Below are 7,793 nucleotides of genomic sequence, written 5' to 3'. Positions count from 1 at the left end.
GGTATGTTGACAAATGTAAAGGTATGGTTGTCAAATACATTCTCCATGAAAGACTTAGGGGAGGCAACCTATATTCTTGGGATTCGCATCTATAGAGATAGAGTGAAAAGAATAATTGGTTTATCCCAAAGTTTATACTTGGAAAAGGTGTTAAAGAGGTTTAACATGCTTGATTCCAAGAGAGGATTTTTACCAGTGAGACATGGTATCCACCTTTCTAAAGAAATGTCTCCAAAGACACCTGAAGAAAGAGATAAGATGGCCAGGATTCCATATGCTTCGGCTTTTGGAAGTTTAATGTATGCAATGTTGTGTACTAGGCCGGATATCGCATATGCTGTTAGTTTGACTAGCAGGTATCAATCCAATCGAGTTTGGAACCTTTGGATAGTCACAAGAATATTCTTAAGTACTTGAGAAGAACTAAGGATTTATTGATTTATGGAGGTGGAGGCTTGCAATTGGATGGTTATACTGATTCTGATTTCCAATCAGATATCGATGATAGAAAGTCTACCTCTGGATATGTGTTCATTTGTAATGGAGGTGCAGTCAGTTGGATGAGTTCCAAACAGAGCACGACTGCAGATTCCATTACAGTGAAGTATATTCTGCATCGAATCTTGTAAAGGAAGTCATTTGGATAAAGAAGTTCGTGACAGAACTTACAGTAGTTCCTTCCATTGAGTTAGCAGTTCCACTACACTGTGACAATAATGGAGCAGTCATACAGGCTAAGAAACTAAGGTCTCACCCAAAATCCAAACACATAGAAAGGCACTACCACATTATCAGAGATATAGTTAGGCAAGGCGATATAGCCATGCAGAAAAATAACATCAGCTGAAAAACCAACTGATCCATTCACTAAACCTTTGTCACAAGCTCAGTTAGACTGACATCTTGAGAAGATGGGTCTAAGGTATTGTAATGAATGGCTCTAGTTCTAGTGGGAGATTGTTAGTAGTATGTCCTAGAGCATATCATTTAGTATGTATCTTGTACATATTTTTATTAATAAAAGGCATTTCCACTTTTCCGTTTACATAATATATTTATGTGTAATAGAAAAGGTCCATTGATATTTTGTTAGAAATATTATTCTTAAGTTGTTAAGAATATGATTGACAATATTTCTAGCACGAAGTATCATAAATAGGTTCACAATCGAGGATACTTCACAATAAGGACATGACTTATCCAGAAAGATTGTATTCATGTTTGTTCCCAAGTTATTTATATGAGATATAAATAAGATGGAATGGTGAGTCTCATGCCATATAACAAACATGATAGGCACTTATAAATGATAAGTAGGCCGAACCAGTGACACTTATGACAAGCACATGGAGTTTACTCTTGTCAATGTTTTGTCATAAATCATATCAGTGCATATAATCTTTAGACTGAGTTATACAGTTATCTTGTATATAGGTAGTTTGAGTTTGATCGCTTTCATACTTGTACTGTGTATGGGTATATGGGCATGTGTTGGCTCCTACTAGTTATATATGGAGGTAGGTGTTGATCAAGATGGAATCTGTTCCTCTAAGTAAATAGAGATAAAATCCTATGTTCATTTAATTATTCTTGATGTTTCAAGTTCCTGGCCAGGACAGATAGATTTATTCAGAAAAGAGTTTCCGATGAGAAAATCTTTTTAATCAAGAACTGGAATTAAAATAGAACATAATATTCATAGCAAATGGAGTTTGACATAAACTATGACTCCAGCTTGAGTTGGGATTTTGTAACAGAGAGATTCTAGTGCATGGTAACATATGATTATAGGTTCATTTAAGGTAAACCTTATTATTAATTGGGTGGGCATGGCATGCTATGCTAGGTGTTAACCATGGTCTATGAGGTTCATAAAATGATTTAGAGAAATCATTTATGGTAAAAAAGAGTTCTGATGATATTAAAAGTTGATATCATGTCTCATTGCCAATTAGTGACGAGCCTAGTAAGTCACACACATACACAAGTTATCACCTATTTAAATATGATTTAATTAATTAATTAAAGAGTTTAATTGATTAATTAATTAAATAGGTTTGGTTTGCAATTAAATTGCAAAGTCCCTAGCATGACTTGAAACCAAATCTAGATTATTGGATGTATAGTATAAGTTAAATTTATATTTAAAGTATTTAAATATGAATTTAATTATTGAGAAATTAATTAATAGAGATTAATTAATTAATTTATATTTTATATAAATTAATTAGAAGAAGAAAAATAATTATTTTGGGTTGAGAGCTCAAAATTAAGACACAGGGGCATTTTGGTCATTTCACAGTGTGACACGTGGCACCATGAGATGGTGACACATGGGATTACACATAAGCTTGCCAAATGTTTTTTAATTATGTAAGATGATCAAAATCAAGATTAAATATAGGTTTGACACTTGGCACAATGTGATTGGGTCACTTAAACCTAGAGCTAATCAAAGGGTGACATGTGGCAAGGGTTTAATGTGTTAACCTAGCTATATAAGTGTTGTTATGAAAAAGAAAAATAACCAGCAGCCACACTCCTTTGTCATGCCATTTTCTAGCCCTCCCTCTATTCTTCTTCATCTCTCATCAATTCAAAGAGATTAGCCATCAATCTCTTGAATTAAGAACGCTAGAAATTGTTTCTAGTGTCCTGTTTACATCTCTAATCTCTTAAAAGGCAGAACTTGAATTTCTAATTAATAGAAAAGGCTTTAGAAGCTGTTCAAGGGCTGCCATAGGTGTTCTTGGTGTGGACAAGCTAGAGGACAACATCCGGTGTCACGAAGGCGAATCTCAAATCTTGTGAGACATTGCGGTACATCAAGAGGTTAGTGTAATCGTTCTTCATTTAATCTAGGGTTCTAAAATTAATCTGATTAATTTTAAAATCTTAAATGGCAAATACAAATCCAAAAACATATTAAAAGAGTTTTAATATGTTGTTTATCATTGAAATCAAATAGATAAAAATAAATCTTGCATGATGCATATGACCCTAGGTGAAAATTTTTGAATTTCAATGGTATAAACTTGTGTTTTCACGCTTCCATTCCTTCACCTCACGTCACAGAGAGCAGTAGATGAGGAAGTAGAGAGTCATGCTCTACCTGCAGCTAAGACTGGGGGCCAGGGAGAACCTACTCCACCAGCACCAGCAGTGCCTGCACAGCCTCCACCGGCTATATTTCAGCAAATGGCTAAATTCTTCAGATAGATGGCTGGGGTTATGCCACTACCACCACTTCCACAGCAAAAATCTCATCTGGAAAAACTGAGAAAATTTGGAGCTGTGGACTTCATGGGTAAGAAAGAAGATGACTCAGTGGAGGCTGAGAATTAGCTAGACCGCACCATAAGGGTATTGAAGCAATTGTATTGCAACCCAGAGCAGAACTTAGAGGGTGTTGTGTCCCTACTTTAAGATGCTTATCAATGGTGGGACACCATATCTAGTGAGGTCTGGCTAGAGTTGATAACTTGGGATTTCTTCCTCGCTAAATTTAAGAAGAAGTATGTGGGAAGTGTACCTAGAAGAGAGAAGAAGAGAGTTTATTAGTCTGAGGTTGAGGCAGCTATCAGTAGCGGAGTATGAGAAGGAGTTTGTCAGATTAAGCTGCTACGGAAGAGAGATAGTCCCCACAGAAGTAGAGAAGTGCAGAAGGTTTGAAGAGAGGCTAAATAACAACATCAAAATAATGATCATTGCCTTAGGGATTACGGACTTCACAAAATTAGTTGAAGCCGCACTGAAAGTGGAAAGGGTCAGAGTAAGTGAACGGAATAGGAAAGATAGGCAGTGTAAGAGGGAATTTGGACCAGGGCAGTCAATTATACAGATTAATAGTAAGAAGCATAAGGGTTCTGGTTCACAAGATCAGACACAGTGCCAAAGAGGCCAGATTGGGATATCTATAGCTAGCTCCTTTGGCACAGTAACAAGGGGATTAGCCCCAGTGCCTGAATGTATGCACTGTGGTAGGAGACAAAGAGGGGAGTGTCGACTGTTAACTGGAGAGTGTTTCAAGTGTGGGGCTATGGATAATTTCATAAGAGATTGCCCCCAGAGGAGTGGTTCAACAGCTCCAGTTCAAGTTAATAGACCTGCCCTTACAGTTCAAAAGGGAAAAAGATCGGGTAGAGTAGAGACGGCTGATATTTCACAAAAGATTATTTCTGAGACAGTCGAAAGGCTCGAAGTCAGGGTGGCACCACGAGCATATGCAATGGAAGCTCAAGAGGAGCCAAACCCAGACATTGATGAGGCAATACAAGAAAGAGAAGACGCAAGGAGGTAGCAACTCAACAATTACTTAAGTCAGGTAAATTTCGAGGATGAAATTTAAATTAGAGGGGAAGAGTTGTAACACCCTCACTGTAGTAATTCAGTACATTCTACTGTTCCGGGCAGCTGGAACGTCTGAAAAAAATATTTAGACTAAAGTGAGGAGCCATAATTAACTCAAATAATAATAAGAAAAATTTAGGAAAAATTTTAGAAATAAAATACAACCAAGTTAAATGAGTCGGTGCTCTAGCGATGGGTAACCCAGTGGGAAGTTGCGGTCCTCATAGCTAAAAGCCCTAAACCCAGGGAAAAATTCATGAAATAATTTTTGGGACTTCAGAGAAGAGTCATTGAGGTTTCTATGGCATTAGAATGCCAAGAAAAGGCTTAGAAAATTTTTTCGATCGGTACAGACAATTTTAGCTCAATAAGCCAAACATAGGGCATTTTGGTCATTTTGTCTTCGAAGGTGATTATTGACCAACTTGTCCAGTTAAGTAAATAATTATTATGATATAAAATATAAATAAATATTGCTACAAATTAAATTGTAATTGAGTAGAAAAGAAAAGAAAAGAAAATGAATTAAAATTACAATTTTGACCTCATGCTTATGTCACTAAGCACTCTCACGCAATCACATTTTGACACCTCATAATAAACTCAATTAAAGGAGTAAAATGGATTGAAAAATCAAAAGAAAAAATTTTCTCTCTTTCTTTCTTCTTCCTTATCCGTATTTCACTCTTTCCCTATCTCCATTGATGACCTTACTTCTTTCTAAATTTCCTTCATAAACACCCCCTCCAATCCTTTACTCCCTTTACAAAAAATTGTCATCACCACTAGAGCAAGCTTAAGGCAGCAAAAAGAAGAGGAAAAAGAAAGGTTTTGGCAAGCATGGGAGTAGCTCCAACAAGGTTAGTGCCAATTCCTTCTAGAAATTTTATGTATACCATATGTGGAGTAGGAATTGAGTGAAAAAATTAAGTGTAATTAAGCAAAAATTTGCATGATGAATTTTTACCATTTTTGGTAGTCATGGACTTCTTAGAGTTTTGATGATTTCTTTGGATTAAATGAGTATATAAGCTGCCCTTTATAAGAAACTAACACTTAGCACATTGAATTGTAAGTTAATGGAAGAGTAGAGAAATTAAGAACTTAGGGTTTTGAGTAAATTGGAGTTTTGCTCCTATAATGGTGTAGGAACATTTTAATGGTCAATTAGTGACCATTTGGTAAGTTTTACACTTAATATGAAGTGAATTGAGTCATTGAATGTTGGAAAGGGTAGGCTGCCTTGAGTACCCTGCAGGTCTGGATAAGAGTCCAGCATGTTTGGGCAGCTATAACTTGAGTTGTGTAGGTTCAATTGGTGCACAGCCAATTGGACATGAAATTAGATACATAATGGCACAACTTTGATGAAGAAATATTGCCCAGAAAACAAACTTAGGATACCCTAAAAATTGACCAAATCCGGGTAACCAACCTACTGGTCCTGGAAATTGACCAAATGAACATTATTTGTTAAAATGGTCATAACTCAGTCTAGAAATGTCCAAATGACATAAATTTTATATCAATGGAAAGATTAGACAATTTAGAACAACTTTCATGAAGAACATAACTCCAAATTTTGACCAGAACTGAATGGAATTGTCCACCAAAGTCAAGATACCAAATCTAGCAGAACCAAATTGCCCAGAAATTCTGGGTACATGTCAATCTGGTCAGTTACGGTAAAATGGTCATAACTTGAGCTTAAAAACTCCAAATGGAGTGATTCAAAAAGGGAATTAAAGAAGACACATAAGGGAAGAACTTTCATGAAGAAAGTTTTATCAAAATTCTATTGTAAAAATGGCCAATAGAACAGTAAACTTAAGGTATGAAATCTGAAAATTTTGAATAACATAAAATAAGCTTTGAAATGGTATTGGCAATCAATGCCAACAAATTTAGAACCTAAAATGTGATATAATTATGTATCAAACATTTGTATACATATTATGTATGAAAAAGTCAATAATTTGAGTAAATAGTAATGTGTGAATAGTAACCCCAAGGACATAAGAAAAAGTAAAATAAATTAGAGAAGACATTATGAATGATAATATATAATGTAATTAGTGAATTTTAATCTTTGAACTTGAGTTACTCTAGGATATAAGGGGATAATTCACATGGAGGGCTTTAGGAAAAATTGTGACTGATAATGTATATACTTATTGTAATAAATAAAAGAATCATAAGGATGTATGAATTTGACATTAGTTCTCCTCCTGAGAGGAGAAAAATATTTCGATGTACAAATGGTACATAAAAAAAATTAATTGATGTGAATTGAAATCATCATGGATGGTATGATGAATTGCATAAATTGTGTAGGAATGAGATTTAGGTATTTATGCTTTTGCTATGAATAAAAATTAAAATACTATAAATTATATTCATAATATTTAATAAATAATGAAATTATGTGCTCATGTATTGCCTAGACACGTGTGTCAGATTAAATAGATTGGCATGCCAATAGGGTATTATTTAGCAGTATTGCGTAAGGCTTTATACCCGTATTCATAGCTTTATGCCTGCACTCATAGCTTTTATGCCTGATTATATGTTATCATGGCTTTTTAGCCATACTGACTGCATACGTGGTCTGTGTCCCATGATATAACGACCTGAGGCACCGCGGTGTCCAGTGCAAACGATCCGTTATCCAGTTTAGTCAGCCTGTCATAGGTTACTTGGGCAGTGAAATTTATTGAAATAAGTTAAGAATATTAGCAACTGAAAATGTTAGCAATTAAATAAATGAGTAAGAATATTTAAAATAAATTAGATTAGTTATTTAGCAGAAAGAATTGAAATGAATTGGAACGATATTAAAATTTAATTATTATGAAAGAATTGAGCGCTTCTGAAGAGGAATAAATTAGAACAAAGGATAGTTAATACTAGAAGTATTATATGAAATTATATTAAATTTCAGAGTATCCAAATTTTGATCCATTTCTTCTTTTATTGTATATTATTTTTTTGTTATATTATTGCACCACTAAGCAGCAATGCTTAACGCGATAGATTTGTTTCCTCGCACAAGTACTGAAGGTAAAGCCCAGTGAATATTAAATAGAGATTTTGGAGTTCTGATCTACAGAAGTGTCTGAAGTATTCAAGGTTGTCACCTCCTCAGCAATGCATGTAGATAGGGCCCATATAGGTCATAATTTGTATGTTGTATAAAATGCTTAGTTATAGTATTGTAATGTAGATTATGAAAATGTAATTAATAGGTATGTGATGTGAATTAATAAATCGGTTAGTTCATATGTGATTAAATTGTATATCATGTAAATTAATGAAGATTGAAAATTTTCATATATGAGTTGAGCATGAATGGGAATGTATGGAAACGGATATGAATGAAATTGTATGGATTTGAATACGGAATTGAAATATATAGATGATGCATGAAATGATGAGATTTTTAT

This window comes from Hevea brasiliensis, unplaced genomic scaffold, assembly GCF_030052815.1.
Source record: "Hevea brasiliensis isolate MT/VB/25A 57/8 unplaced genomic scaffold, ASM3005281v1 Scaf120, whole genome shotgun sequence".
NCBI classification, from domain to species: Eukaryota; Viridiplantae; Streptophyta; class Magnoliopsida; order Malpighiales; family Euphorbiaceae; genus Hevea; species Hevea brasiliensis.
The sequence above is the reverse complement of the archived record's forward strand: the minus strand, read 5'-3'. Positions refer to the sequence as shown.